Here is a 16,272-nt window from a genome sequence, read left to right as displayed (position 1 = left end):
ATATAAATTAATATAACAAATGAGTCAATCAGGGAACGGGACGTGTAGTCCATCAAAGGCTCGGATTTCTTCGCAATTTAGAAAGTAATTAAACTCAACTGCGGTTTCAACTTTTATATACTTGTGGACAGGGGAGGAAGAAAATGGCATATGCCCAGTAGCAGCTCATACACCACTTTAATAAAATTACTGAGCATTCCCTCCCCCTCTTTCGTCCCACCTTTGCCATCCCCCCCCCCTCTCGGTTACTCTCCTCTTCCGTGAGAACATAAATCTCACGAGAAACGGTCGTTAACCATAAAATTGTATGTGTACGTGAGGGCCACCGCTGAATCTCTGACAATTAATATGAACGAAAAAGCGAAAGGGAAGGGACTGAAAAACGTGGGGTAAAAAAAATATTTCGGTGCGTATGAAAGCAAAACTTACGTTCGAGGGCTCCGTAATTTTGTACGTGGCGAGGGCACTCGCTGATCGGCTCCACCAGGACCTGTAAAATAAAAAAAATGAGATTGAGATAATGAAAATTGGAATCTGCATGGTGAATAATATTCACGAAAAAGGTGTGGAATTTTTTCTGACGATGAGGGTATGGGGTATCGGGGCTGTGTTCGGTGATTATATGGTAATGAGGTGCGAGGTGATTGAGTTTATCAAATATCGTTCACAAAAAAGGGACTCGTGAGGCCCTCGTCGTGCCTCGCATACGGAAATTAATGATCCCATGAACTGGGGAAAAATTGAAGTTGATGTTTGCGAATAATTTCCAGCAGATTAACATTAAATCCGATTTATGAGGGAAACAAATCTTGAGGTTTCAGATTTTGCTGAAAAATCAATAAAATTATCAGTTTTTTGAAGGGTAGAAAGAACTACCAGACACACCTCGATCATAAAATAGACCAGCATCAGCATAAACTCGTATGAATTTTTTTCAGTCATCAGATCAAGTGTGAATTATTACTGGCAGTGGTGTGTGCATGTGAGATCCATTCGACCTTTTATTTGAGTAATTGTCTCGAGAGGAATTGAAAAATTGGAGGAAGAATGGGAAAAGTCAGGCGAACAAATTCCCTATTTTTCATTTCGTCGACAGTGTAACGTGTGTTAATGCTGGCACGTCATGTACAATTTAAAATTACAAATAATTGTGAAATTTCCGTCGTGTTTCACACTCGAAGATTATTATAACTCACGTAATTTATTCAAAACCCATTCCATTAATTTTTCGTCACCAAAATTTTCCAATAATCTCATTATAACCGTTCGCTAATTTTTCGGATTAAAAAATAATATGATAATTATGCTTCGTGATAATAACCACTAATCTGCTGATGAACTTTGAAATTAGCCACCAAATCAGGAAATTCGCTGTGAAAAAAATTGCAATTTCATGGACAATTGGCTGGTATTTATCAAAAGACCGACATTAGATTCGATTTCACGAAAACAAGTGCCTCCGCATCCTGAAATTTATGATAATACTGGCTGCATAGTGAAAGTAAACACACCCATGTGTATCGTGCTGGAAATCAGTATGAAATTGAATAGAACCATTGGCTCCAGTCGAGCCTATTTTCATGCCACCGAAGATTGCGACTAATGCGTAGGCAGGAGTACATCCCCGAATTGAGTCAGACACATTTCCGGTGTACGAAGTGAAAAAAATCCTAACAATTACAATAAAAATATAGATAATCCCCTAGAGAACGTGAATGTTCATAAATAAATGGATTGACAACCCCTTCCCCTCATTAAAGTCTCTGGAAAACTCCAGCGTCTGCAGAACATCATAATTTTCAAAATAATTAAAGAAAAAAATTATATTTCACGAGGGAATTAACGACTAAAATTCGTATCGTGATTGTGACTTTGAAATTGGGCTTTCGGTCGGTTGTGGCACCTCTCACCCAGATTATATATTAATATTGGGTAATCCCCGAGGATTTCATCACGTGCACACCTTGAAAATCCGTTAAACCGCATAATTAACGACATCGAAATGAGGAATGGTGAGCGGGGACAGCTGGTACCGCGGAAATGGAAATATTGAAAATTTTCAATCGCACAAAATGTACGTATACGGATCATTACGTGAAATGACGTGACATTCCGGTTTCGCTGGCTAACGACGCGGAAGGAACGTGGACTCGTCACTCTCTAGGTCGGGGTTAGCCGCGCCGGGAATTCTCCCGTATGTGCGTCGTGTGTCGATGACCCTGCGTGTGCACCAACCACATGACTGTATGTCCTCTAACTATAGACTTTGTGTGTCTCCCTCCCCCTCATTTACATGGATCCGAGTGCCTCCACGGTGACATTACGGGGAAAAGTTACGAATTATTCTGTGATTGCGGGAACTTTACGCGTCTGGAGATATCGTGAGAGTTTTAAAAATTTTTTTCATTAAAAAAACCCCGTATTTTTAATGAGACGAGATATTAAATAGTTTTAAGTGCCGTAGAAACCTCCGAGACTTAACACTCCCAGAAGACTGACGATTGACTTTTCGCCCACGAAAGCAATCAATTTACAAAAAAAATCAATTCCCAGTCTCTCATTACAACAATATCCCCGTTGACATTAAGACCTTCCCGTCCATGTTCATTAATATTCTCATTACAAGCTCTCGTATTCACTTTCTAGCATAAATAATCCGTAAATTTATGAATGCCAACGTGAAAGTGTGCGCTTGAAGTCCGTGAAATAATCAGCTAAAAATACAATTTTCCCCCTGAATTTATGAATCCCCATGTCACGGGTCTGAGCAAGCCCTTGACTCATCCTTCCCGAGATTATCGCCCGTTGATGGCATAATTAATCGTCAACGATTATCATATTCTCATCGCATTTAGAAAATCCGTCTAGACGTCGCGCCAACAAAGTAACCTGACGGGTACTCATCAACGCCATCGCGATACATCTCTAATCGCAAGATTCTCGCGATGGATAGCAGACACGCCTCGATCATAAAATACCACAAGATCAGCGCAAGCTCATATCAATATTTTTTTTCCACACTAGTCCGAGTGTGAAATATTACAAAGTTAAAAAAAAAAAATATCACTTTATAACGTGTTTAAAATCATTCCTGTGCGAAGCACCAGAATTTTTCGCGCGTGCTATTTGTGGCGGGAAATTCGAATAAATCCCGGTACACTGAGCCCTTTTATTTGACTAATGTTGTACCGAGCGCCCTGAGACTGAAAAAATAAGTCTCATGTGAGAGCTGAATAACAGGCGACGCTGAGACGCACCGGAAACAACTCGATGAATAATTATGCGTTGACGGGCAACGGATATCTCACGATGCGTTGACCTTGCGACTGGTTGCATGCCACCTCTTGGCTTTGAAATTGGCGCCTCTTATTCTCGGAAGAGCTGGAGAACCGTTGCAAAGCACTCTGATGTACAAATACCTTACACGTCGTATTATACTGAACCTGGATAAGGACGACAAACATCAGTGAATTTATTCTCAACTATTTATTCTACTGTACGTTTTATCTGCTTCGAGATTAGGGGGATTATTGGGCTCTTGCGGGAAATACAATACGGGTTTCCCATTTTTTTCCCTCCCCTCCCAATAATTGCCTCCTAATGATCAGTTCAATTAATTATTTGAATTCAGACAAATTCGTGGACATTTTTACAGAAAACTGTCACATTCATTGACACCAATATTATCAATAAAATATTTCACGTCAGGAGGCGTCGCCGACACTCGGCCGAGGATCGCCCAACATTGGCCAAGTCCCGGCCCACTCTTGGCTATCCCTCATTTCCTCCCGGGGATCTCGACTGACTGGACTGAAGCGAGAACGAAAAATGCAAAAAAAAAAACTAAAAAATAATGAAATGCAAATGAAGCCTGCCGCTTCTCGCAATGAATTTCATGACGCATGGCGATCAAGGTAGAGGTCATGATGGCTATGTACAGTACAACAGTTAATTCTTCATTTTCCTCCACGGACGTTCTCCACGCGAGACTGCCCTCAGAGAATATGTATGAAACTCTTCGGTGTATCTAATCCTACAGAGGGAGGGGGGGAGGAAGGGTGGTGGGTGGAAATGAGGGAATATTTTTTTTTTCCACCGATCTTGAACCGACTCGCGATGCTCCGCTGCTCACGCATGACTGCTAAACGCACTTTCGACGTCACTTTCGCACATATCATCCACTGCCCCAATGATTTTCAAGGTTCGTGCCAACGACATCGTAATATATTTAACTAGTTTATTATTATCCTTGATTTTTTTTTTTCGAGGGGTGAATCGTCGGTTGGAGAGAGGGGGGCGGGGGGCTATCCCGGGAACAATGGAGTGATTTTTTTTTTGTGGTAAAGAGACCATTATTTCAGGTAGAGACGAAATAGTGGGACGACGGGATGAGGCACAACAGGTCGTTAGTTTATTGTACATGTGATATGCATCGTGAATTCTGGGGATTATTGTTACTGTCGTTTGGGAGTGAAATTTTATTTATATTTAGTCAAATTATTTGTGAACGATTGTGCTATTGTTTAATCAGAACAAAAATAAATGAATAAAAATAATATTTGTCCGAGATTTTTGTGTTTTTCGCGGTAAATTCTGGAATTTTTCATGAAATCTGAAAATTAATTATTTTTCAACCCCTAACTGTCCACGAAATTACACGTTTACACGCACGAACCCTCCCACTTTCCACTCCTCCCCCCAGGAATTAGTGTATAATCCTCTGCTTATGAACAATATCATAAATTCTCAACCTACCATCGCTCTCCCTCTCCCACCCCCTGAAATCCCCTTAATTTCTTTTCTCTCAATTCGTGTTTGATTCAACCCGAGATTATGCAAATGTCTGGTATAGGTGGATATATAGCAGGGGAAGCCGATGTGAGGGGTCTTAGCACCGCGTTCCGCGTCGTGGACTAGCGGACAATGACGCAACCCGATCTCCTTGGCGCCATCGTTGAGACCTCTCCGAGGATCTGTGTTATGTGTACGCAAAGAAAGGACCAGAGTATTCACGAGAAGAAGAGAAACACCAGAGTCAAGAAAATATTGTCAAGCATCGAGGCTTATCCCCCCATAGTCCTTTCGTACCGTTCCTCCAATTGACATTGTTCGGTGAAGATAAGCCGATAAAAAAGTAGCTGTGAATGTCCGAGGTGAGAGGGGGAGAATGATCGGTCCTTTGACCCGGGAACTATTGTAATCCCACATCACCTCGTGTTCAATTCGACGTGATATAAATATAATGGCGAACGAACAATTTTTCGCGCGATATTCTCCGGTGTTTTAATTTGAAAATTTTTGAGACACTTTTCCAGGTGTCAAAAGGTTCCGAAAAATGTTTGGAAGATTTTTTAAAGATATTCGAACGATCCATATTTTTCTCATCTATTTTTACTCGCACTTTTATGGGGCGATTTTTCTCTTTTCATTTAGGCATTTATTTATTTATTTTTTACACGTGTTTTTCCAGACTGCGATTCACCGAGAGTTCCGGGTTACGATGACCATAAAACTCCCTTTCAGAATTGAAACACAAAAAGCTCGTAAAGTGAGATTTGACCGAAGATTGGGGGAATTTCGTTCATTTTTTATTCCCCGCAATCCGACGTTTAACCGATTATTTTTATTACCCAGCTCCCTCGAGTCTCTAACGGTGACTCACGGTATGAAAAATTACGTGAGAGCACCATCGCCAGAATTCTCATGTAAACTGTTGAAAATTTTATCGTCATTGAAAATAAAAATATGGGGAGAAATCAAATGCAATTTTGACATCCGTGCGGCTATAAAAACTATTGAAAATGTATAAAACCCGTCAAATGTAGTGGAGTTGACACTGAAAAAAAATTACATAAAAATTATACGATCGATTCAAGGAGCTGTTGCCACATCAAACTATCGAGATTTAATCGTTTTAAATTTTCAAAAAATAAAATCGGAGGAAATTTGCGCAAAAAATATTGTCGACGAGAGTATAGTACGTTATTTTTGTCAAAAATATATTCTGGTTCTCCAATATTTCAAAAATTCTCCCTCACTCTCGCGAACAATTCCAACAATTCCACCTGAATAACTTAAAGTCCATTTTACCCTACAAGATCCACATCCCAACTAGATATGAACATTCTCCCTCCGATATTTAACTCCACTATTGGATTATCAACAGGATATTCCACTTTTCAATCGCCCATACAATCAGCATTCTCCACAAATGTTCAATAAACATACGAATTGAAATGATTCTCCATCGAATTAAATTAAATCATCGACTCCCAATATTTTTTCATTCCCCATTACCATCACCCTCATCATCTCCATGACGTCACTCGTTATTCCAGATGAAAGTGCACCTAGATGTCTAGGAGAAAGCCCACGGGGAGTTGCTCCAACGCCAGATGCTCACGAATAATATCCACCACCAGGTAATTGCGCCTAGTCTTCATCACAGCATTGGCTCGTTCACTTCATGCCACATAAAACCACTAGTCAATTGTACCACTCTCTTTCCGAGAGCTTTGTGCCCGTCTCTTTCAGCACATCTTGCAAATGCCGAGGAGCCAGAATATTGCATCATCCAATTGCATACACCGAGGGTATTTTAACGTTCTTTCATTTGTGACATTGCGAGTTAATTTTACGAGCGATACAATATCTATATTTTACCCGCTATATCTTTTCACTCGATCTTCAGTATTCGAGGAGTTTATTGTGACATTATCTACATCTTTTGGTGGAGAATATTCATGGGATCACTCTTGTATTGCATCGTTGGACAGTTTGTGAGAGACTCGACTGATATTTCAACGAGAAAATGGAAATATCGTCTTAGTATTTTTTATTTTTATTTATATTACCCCCTCCCAAGACCTGAAACATTTATATCTAGACTTTAGTCAAGTTCTACTGCCAAAAGTGGGTTTAAAAAATTTTTTGTTCTGTTGTTTCTATGTGATACTGAACAATTGTAATTTTATGTCACGAGGGATGTACTAAAAAGGGCTAAAAAAAATATCATCCCTTAATGTGAAGAAATAAATTGTGTAATTATGGAGAAAGTGGAACATAATTTAACTCTAAAAAATCTCTAGCCCTTTAATCGAGTTATTGTCCTTTATCACTCCATTTGAGGAACAAGAATTATAGGGGATTCTTTTCTCATCGCGAATTTTATGAGTTCGCTCATAAAATTTATGATTCAACCAGAAATTATAATAAAAATTATCAACAAATTCCTAATAATGAAGCATAAATTCCCGATTGAAGTTGAAAATAAATTTTTTCCACTTCAGATAAACGTCGTTAATATCGTACAATCGCTCTCCCATCAGCATAAAAACACCAGTAAATTCATTAGAGTTCAAAAAATAAATGATCTGGTTTACCCGGGGTATACCACTGGTGAGCATCCGGGATAGTGTTCTTCTTCTCGTGTGCACACAGAACCAGAAATTCTGGTTGAGAATCGATCGTATCGCAATTGGTGAAACACTGGATAAAAAGTGAACGATACAAATGTTCTGACATTATGACTACCTTGTACCAATGGTATTAAAGGTAAATATGTGTTGGGTCCCTCGTTACCGTGAATTTAATCATGTGTACATAAATAATCACTATTTTACCGAGACATATCCTGGATTACGCACATAGAAAACCATAACATCGTCAAGTCCATGTGTAATGTAACACCACGGAATTAAGGAGTCAGAGAAAAATGGGATGTTTCACCCTCTTGACCATGGTAATGATCGTCAGGATGAATTCGGTTTGCAAATGTGACTTCCCTTCCATCTCTGTCGCCCAGAGCGTTTCGGTATTATCGTCCCATCTTCACGCCGATGGCGCTTGCCAACTTGGACGGAAAAATAATGCGCTAATTGCCACCTCTCCACCTCCCACCCCCTCTTTAGCACAACTATATCACGCACTTACGTCCGTTTCATCCATAATGAGACAAAAATACTACTCTTTAATTAATTTCTTTCGTCTCGCAAGTTTTAATTCCAAAAAGGTATATTATTTCAGGTAATGGATTTTCATGCTCTCGAGACTCCCTCCCACCTTCGTAGGGTGTGAATTACAATAACCTGAGGAAGAATATAATTTTTTCCCCCGAGTGCGTTCCCTTTTCTTCAAAAAAACGTTTTTAATCTCAAAACTTCTGCGATATTCATTTTGTAATTAAAAAAAAAATATTTTTTCAATTATTTTATGTACCGAGAGAGGGGGGTAATTAAATACACCATTTACAGGGAATTATCGTCCCTTCAGAATTCCAGTAGACGTTTGTGGACTGCGGTGGCCTCGTAAGCCCCAAAACCCTGACAATTTCAATCGATAATCGTCTCATCACCTCTCGAAATATAATGACGATTCGAGTGCAGTAAAATACATACCACAGGGAGTATGCAATTTCAAATGACAAGAGGCAACATCCCAAGGCGGCGTAACAATGCTAGTAGCGCTTGTAATGGAAGGGATTCCTTGGCGTTTCCTGTCCAAGTAGGCAGTCTATGCGGGGAGGTTAAGCGCGTTGGATAGAAGTTATAGTAAGGGCGAGGAGGTGAAGAAGGGCGAGAAGGGTGAAGGGTGAAGGGGGGAGGGAGGCACCGGGAGGAGGGGCTGAGAAGGGAAAGAAATAGAAGGATCGCATATACAAAGTTCCATGGTAGGTAAAAGGCCTCGTAGAGTGAGATCAGTGTATATTGGCTACCGTTACTCGGTATAAACTGAGGAGACGCTTTCGTAGAGTAGAGGCATACACGAGAGAGGATAGATAGTTGAGTGTGCCGGCGCGTTAGTGAACTTCACTTCCTTTCGTACCAACACCCGTGTATATATATCGTAACCAGAATACCAATCCATGTAAGGGATCTACCAGCTATGGTACGACCGTGTTTCACCTTAGTCACTATGTTTATGTGTGTACGTAAATTCAAGATATATAACCAACGAGTTATTTTCTGCTTTAAACTGTTGTGGATTGCAACGTGCACTAGAGTCGAGAATATCTGTTGTCTCCGGAAGCCGGAGCGTTTACTCGGGATGACAAGAGTTGTCTAGGGAATCAATCAAAATTATTCTGGGATTCCATTTGGGCGAAGGGGAATTTTTTTTTTTTTTAATTGTCTGAAGGGGGTGGAAGGTGTGTGAGGTAAATTTGAGGGTGAAGGGGCGGAGGGGCTGGGGTTGAGGGTGGGCGGAGGGTGGCTGGGAGGGTGGGGTGCGACTCCCGGTGGGGCGAAGCAGAAATTTTTTCTGTCGAAGAAAAAAAATTGAGTTAATTTTAAAAAATCGTCGGGACGACCTATCTCGCGGTCAATAATAATCTGCCAATTTGTTATTATCCTCCGATGAGTATTGCCAATAGTCCTGAAGACGGTTCGCAAGACAAACCTCTCCTGCCCACGATAATTTAATTTTATCTCATTAATGACAAAGAAAATTTCTCGTCAATTATCTTTTTAGATCTCGTGAAAAGATCGTTCCATTGACATTTAACATTCGACAATGTACCGTCACCTCTCGCGAAAAGCTTGTGATCGATAAAAAAAAAAACGTCGCAAAAATAAATAAATAAAAAAGTCTAGTGGTATCGACGTTGTGAATTGCGTTAGAAGCCACGAGAGCTAGACAACGACGGGGCAAATACCATCGGGCAGATAGCGCTAACATTTAAATGCCAATTGCCATAGGCCGTCTGCTGGGGAAGAATTGATAAAGGAGTACGTGCAGGACTCCGTTGCTCTTTCCATCAGCCATTTTTCTTCGCATATATATTTATAGTATATATATATATTTTTTAAAGAATTTTGAAATCACCTCTTTGTCTCACGTAGTCAGAAATGTCAGAATGTTTTCAATATCGATATTTGCATTTTCGTGAGTAAAGCACGGAGAACACTACGAGCATACGCTCCAGGGGATGGCTATTTATTACGTTATTTTACGCTCGGCAGCGCGCACCAGGAGACTATGCTACGCATAACGAGCTACTGCGCTTGTTGCGCGCGCACCTACACGCCATTTTATCCATCATGTACAAACAGCACCGTCTCATGACTTTGAACTATGAAAAAATAATCACAGTATTATCGAAAAATAGTGGAAACAGGACAAATGATATTTTTCATTGTGAATTTAATGGATAAAACTATGGGTTTGTGTCAGTGATTTTTAGTTCTCACGGAGATCGTCCACACTGGTCAAGTACTCTTACACGAGGCATCGTCGCGGATATATAACTTAGCGACTAGAGGACTATAGGAGGCGAATGTACATGGGACTGAGGGAACGTGTCTGCAGGGTCACGTGACGATGTGACCCCCACAATGAGGGAGGTGTATTACTTGGAATAGGGCGCGGTGGGTGGTGGGGATCCATGATGCCTGGAGGATCGTAAAATAAATGCACATTGTTTATTTATTTAGACGTTCAGCCGACGCAGATGACCCCTGAGTTTTTCAAAATCTCGACTCGATGATTCTTGTCGGATTTTTTGGATAAACTACTTGACATTTTATTATTTTGACAGCATTCGGAAACCTCACGACGCTTTCGTTGGAAAAATCAGTGACACTAGCGCATTACTGACACATAAAAATATGTTAAATAACAAACAATTGCTCACTCAAATGGACGAGAAATGGAATCTTAAATAAAGATATCCAATGAACATAAAAAAAAGTGCTTTCAAGTGACTGTAACAGTGTTATCAATTCAACAAAGTAGGATAATCTTTAAAAAATAACGATAATTCACAAAAAATATAAAAAATAACCTCAGTAATAACAACAGATTCTCCCGGAATGTTTTCTCCGTACTTGTACATTGCCACTGATGTTCCCTTTTTTTTTCTCCCGCAATCGCTTCCCCATCATTCAACAGATCGAGGAACTCAACGGGAGATGATCATTACAGATAATCAGAGGAAAAATATTGCTGATTCCATCGACATCGATCACCGATATTGGTCCGCTACGAGAATAACAGGACATGATATTTACAAAACGTATTGTGATATACCCCACCATTCAAATCTCTTCCTCATTTCGCGTTCTCATCCTTGAATACCTTACGCATGCGCTCATAATCACACAGATAAAGATATTGATTTCATCGATTCAACTAATTGCCGTAAATTTTATATCGGTGATTGGGCCTATCGATAGAGACATACTGCACATGTATATGAATACTCGTGGATGTGGATAAACTATTAATACCGACGGAAGGAAGATGAGAACGTGAGATCACGCAGCCGATTGCCGGCGAGAGGAGGGGAAGTTATAACGGTTTCACCGCGGGATATTGATTCGTTGGCGACATCGTCAACATGCAAATGGAATCAATTTATTTATTACGAGTTAATTTGAAGATTCTTCAGATCATAATTATCGTTGAACATCGCTGTAATTATTACGTGATTATTGGTGCTCCGTTCGGTGATGAACCCGATGATTCACGAAATCGTTTGATATTTGGTCTCGTCGGTTTCTACTAAAATTTTCCGAATGCAACCGACGACGACGACGTTCGGGACCCTCGTTTATGTACAACTGTCAATGTGATGTATATCCTTCTTGTTTGATTCAGGATCCTACAATTACTCGACTATTACTATCGATACATCACCGGCATAACTCGTTTTTTTTTTATCTTCTAAACACGATGCACGCAAGAGCCATGATCCACCAACAATATAAAGTACTCAGATTCATTGTTTCTCATCGCAGTAACAACATCGGAGAGGAGTGGATAAAGAATGTTCAGCGGAGCGCGAAGCACGCAAGTGCTATAAAGTCATACGATGAGAAGAAGGTGGTTTATGCGTGAATTTCTATTCATTTGTGCGATCGAGAGAATGAAGAGATTACACTGATCGAATCTACAAAAGACTAGAACAGGTGATTTCCGTTGCCAGTGTTTGGCCTGTCAACCGTACCCTCAACATTGTCTTCATACCATTGTCGAAGAAATAGTGGGTGTCATGACAGCTCGTCCTATCGAATGAACTAAAGATTAAAATCGCAGGTAGTTTTGATAAATTATCATTTATCCTCCTTCCCAAGACAGTCACCTGTGACCTCGCAAATGAGATTACCGGAAATTTCCGTGAAACTAGAACCTGAGAAAATTAATCGGCACTTGACCCGGAAAAATGAGACATAAATTTTCACCGGTGCAATCATGCAAATCACCTAATTGGTCAGGCTTGTAATCATGCAATCCTCAATCACAACTCCTGTTGAACGGATTTCACGGATTCGTGACAACTCCATTCTTCCAAGAACTACGTTACTGCCGGCCCGAAGGTACGTTGAATGATTAAATTTCAAAGTAAACGACCCATGATTGTAAATTGACCCCGAGTGAATCGTGATGATGACCCTGAAGCGATGCAGGATCCTCCGTTACTCAACACACTTGACGAGATGACCATGGCATTCGTACCATAGTTGGACGCGCCCACGCCCTCTGGAGCCCCCCCCCCCCTGGGGGGGTCAATAATGAACTTTGACACGCAGATGATCGACGACGGATTACATCCACGACTATTTGAAATTTCTCCGGGTATCGCCGTTAAGGTTAAGCCATTCGGTTTGTTTGACGGGAAATTATGAGTCCGCGCTACGCACGACCCCTGATTAAACTCTGACATGGGTGCGCCCAGATCGCTGGTCCGAAGCAAGCCATTGCCAACAGTCCGCCGATGCTGGGCCGACAGTCCGCCGAGGTTGGGCCGACATTGACCCATTACGAAAAAAAATCAATATTTTTCCTACGCGAATATCTCTCGAGAAAGATTCTTCGGATTCACCGGAGCCCACGGTGTTGACGTGATTGATAAGACTCCGTATTTTCAATGACGCGTGAAACTATTTTTAGTTCATCTCGTAATGTCCCATCCCCTCGTTGAACTGTAATTATTCGTCTAATGAAATTTCCGGGACATTAATCTTTCATTATCAATTCTATCAAAGGTAAGCATAACGTTTCACCGGCGATGAAAAAATACAGCGAAGTGCATCCACTGATTGCAAGTGCGATATACCGAAAGAGAAAACAATGATGGATAATATAGGAATGATGATATATTACTGAAGAAAGGATATAGGCAAGATTGTCCTTTCATCGATCAATAATGGTAATTAATCAAGTTCCGACGAAGCGTAGGCCATGAGTTATCGTGAGCTCCGCTAAAATGCCAGCGATACGAATTCCGTAATCTCACGAGACAAATAATGTCTCTCAGTATTGATTTTTTAAAGATCGAGAAAAAGAAAAATATTCAAAATGTAACTAGTGAATGTCTGATATCAACACGTCAGCGAACAAATATGAAGCGAGATACTGCACTGAGAATTATGGCTGATTTTATCTCAGCGTTCTAAGTACATCGCTGCTCTTATCGATGGATAAATCGATCAATTGCTGAATTGATTTCTGTTTCATTACTCCCTGTAATAATCGTTGGGATTAATCAAGCCAGACAATTCAAATTCTCCTATTTCGTGGATTTAAAAAAATCATTCGAGAGATAGATTATTTTTTAAATCGCCTTCTGATAGAGTTGGAAAATACCCAGCAGGGGATCGAACAGGGGAATTCAAATAAATCGTTAATCGCACGTATTTATCCTTCCGCATGTCGTGACGCGTACGGAGTGTCGAGTATGCAGTAAAAGCCAAGTCTCTCACAGCAGCGTCTTCATCGGTACTACGATGTAAGAATAAATATATGAAAATAAAAAAAAGAGTGAATATAGAGGGGGATAAAGAGTGAAATAAAAGAAATGACTTTTAACGAGGGGAGGAGGAGGGTCTTGACCTCACATCAATGACCTCTCCGAGCAACTGTAGATCCGCTTGTTGCAACCGGAGAGATTGGGCCTGACGAAAACGAGTTTTCGCCAGTGAATTTGTCATACGAGCGACTCAGGCAACTCCGGAATCCGGAGATGAGTCAAACGATCGAAATATTTCCAGAGAAATTCGATTGCTCATTAATTATGCTAATTGGAAATTTCACGTCAATCCTGAATGTTTTTTTTACTGTCGGTTCATTCAGATTTTTCGGCCTCTCCCTTCAGTCAGGAAATTCCAATGAGACTCAGCAATATCGATGCCCCATGTGAAAATTCGCGAAATAGTGTTCTATTACCGGTTTGACCGAGCACGGTACCTGCCCACTAGACAAATCCTCGGCTATTACTCGAGGAAGAAACGGTTATGTACCGAACGTCGCGCGAGACGTTGTGTCTTCAAAGAATATAATGGTTGGGACCGTGGATTGACCCTTGCGGTACTCCCACCAGTTTGAAAAGCGATTCCCTCCCTCCCTCCCCCGTCCCCTAGTCACAAGCAAATGCCTCTCTAGTCTAGCTCCGGTCATCCAGGGGGTCATATTCTCATTGTTGCATGTGTGCCTGCATCAGGAATGCGATATGAGTGATAAGAAAAAAGGAAAACATTCAATGTACCATGAATATCCCTCGGAAATATCTCAATTGTATTCGTGTCATTGTTATTTAAACACACGTGCAAATCCAGTCTTTGAAACTGAGACATTTTTTTGGATAAATAAATAAATAAATAATTGATTAATAAAAACCCTACGGCTCCTCAACAGTATATTGAAGTTAAAAATTAACGTTCACTGAATATTTCTTCGATACTGATACCATTGAACGATTAAAAAATTATATCAATTCAATCCCGGAGTTCAATACGTCACAATGAAAATGGGAACGGTTTTGCGGACAAAGTTCGCTGTGTTCACGCGTCGTTGATCACACTAGGGACACAATGGGCACCAAGGAGCTGCATTACATGGGAGAAGGCTTGATTAAGTAACCATGTAGTAAATGTCGCGTGCTGCCTGCGTTTTGGTTCACAGTGACCAGTTGGATAGGCACAGAGAAAGGCACGAGACGAACTGATAGGACTAGAACAAAAGAACAAGGCCGGAGGGTAAGAGTACGGTGAGATTCTACGAGCCATCGAGCCATCATTTTGCGGTGAAATACTGGGGTTCCGGAATGACGAGACGTCTCTCACTCTCGATTTCGCGTGTGCGTAAACGTTTCAGTGAATTTTTCCATAGCTCTGAGCATTGTTTGACTGTTGTTCAGTCTCAACTTCCCATCTCCAGCACGCCTGAATAATTTTCATTTGTAATTCAATGGGAATTCCATGGAATTTACCATTTTTTTGAATAATTTTTTCCTCCCCCGAATTCGATAAAAATCAATGAGACTTGTAAATATCCGGTCAATGGTGCATTGAAAATTCTAAATGATTCAGGTGAAAGCAGATCCTCAAACTCCTCATATTCACTCCCCTAAATTGTTACTAAAAATTGAGATAAACAATTTTTTTTGTCGCGGAAAATAGACTTTATGATTTTTTTATTTTATATTTTGCAACTTTGAGATAATTCTCAACATTCTAATACTGTAATATCCCCATACACTTGATCCCACCTTGCTCTGATCCATTCCAGATATGGTACGAGCAAACCGTCTAATTAAATACTCCAAATGTCATAACAATCGATAATCCAATCCACTCAAAGATAATAAACAATTGGCTGTGAGACACACGCGGTGAATGTGCCATTATATGGCCCTCTCGCGTGACTCTACATCTTGTCGATATTTATCCGCAATTAATCCACCTCGTGGTGCTCGCCATGCGAGTGAGGAAGTATCTATTAATTAACAGGAATGATTACCATAATTATCTCCATGGGGATAGAGGCGAGATGATCAAGATTAATCAATGTGTGAATAAGGCGTTGGATAAGATGTGAATATATTTCCAATTGTAATGCAGAACAAACCCACATACGATGGGAAATTATTATCAAGTTATGAATGCACCGAAGAAAAAAAAATTGTTAATTACATTTTTAATGGCTGGGGCGTACCATTTAAACTGCCTCGAGATAACCAACCGACCCCGAAGAATGTGTCCTTTGATTAATATGAGAATATCTATTGATAAACACCTCTTTATCCTGAATATTGAAACGTTTAATATGAAGTGAGAAATTAAATCCAATTAAATAATCTAAAAACAATAATTTTTTTGATCCAAAAATTCCCTTAATTCCTCCTTTCTCATTTCACCTAGAACATTCCTCTCAACGTCAATAAAAAATACCAGTCATGTTCACACGTGTTCAACACGTGTACAACAGGAATTAAGAGCGCGTGAAACATCGTATCATACATTTAGAAATAGTTGTACAACATTAAAGATTGTATAA

The 16,272-nt window shown here is 40.3% G+C and overlaps 1 protein-coding gene across 4 annotated transcripts in view; it reads right to left on the bottom strand.

The window, feature by feature from the left end:
• The window catches only part of LOC135169701 (uncharacterized), a 66,809-nt gene that overhangs the window by 27,604 nt on the left and 22,933 nt on the right, over nt 1-16,272 (bottom strand). For all 4 annotated transcript variants that reach the window (XR_010300245.1, XR_010300244.1, XM_064134934.1 and 1 more), the window contains one exon: nt 430-490. The gene's annotated coding sequence lies outside the window, so the exon portion shown is untranslated. The remainder of the gene's footprint in view (nt 1-429; nt 491-16,272) is intronic.

Source organism: Diachasmimorpha longicaudata, chromosome 15 (assembly GCF_034640455.1).
Source record: "Diachasmimorpha longicaudata isolate KC_UGA_2023 chromosome 15, iyDiaLong2, whole genome shotgun sequence".
Classification (NCBI taxonomy): Eukaryota; Metazoa; Arthropoda; class Insecta; order Hymenoptera; family Braconidae; genus Diachasmimorpha; species Diachasmimorpha longicaudata.
This window is presented reverse-complemented; position numbering and strand designations above follow the sequence as displayed.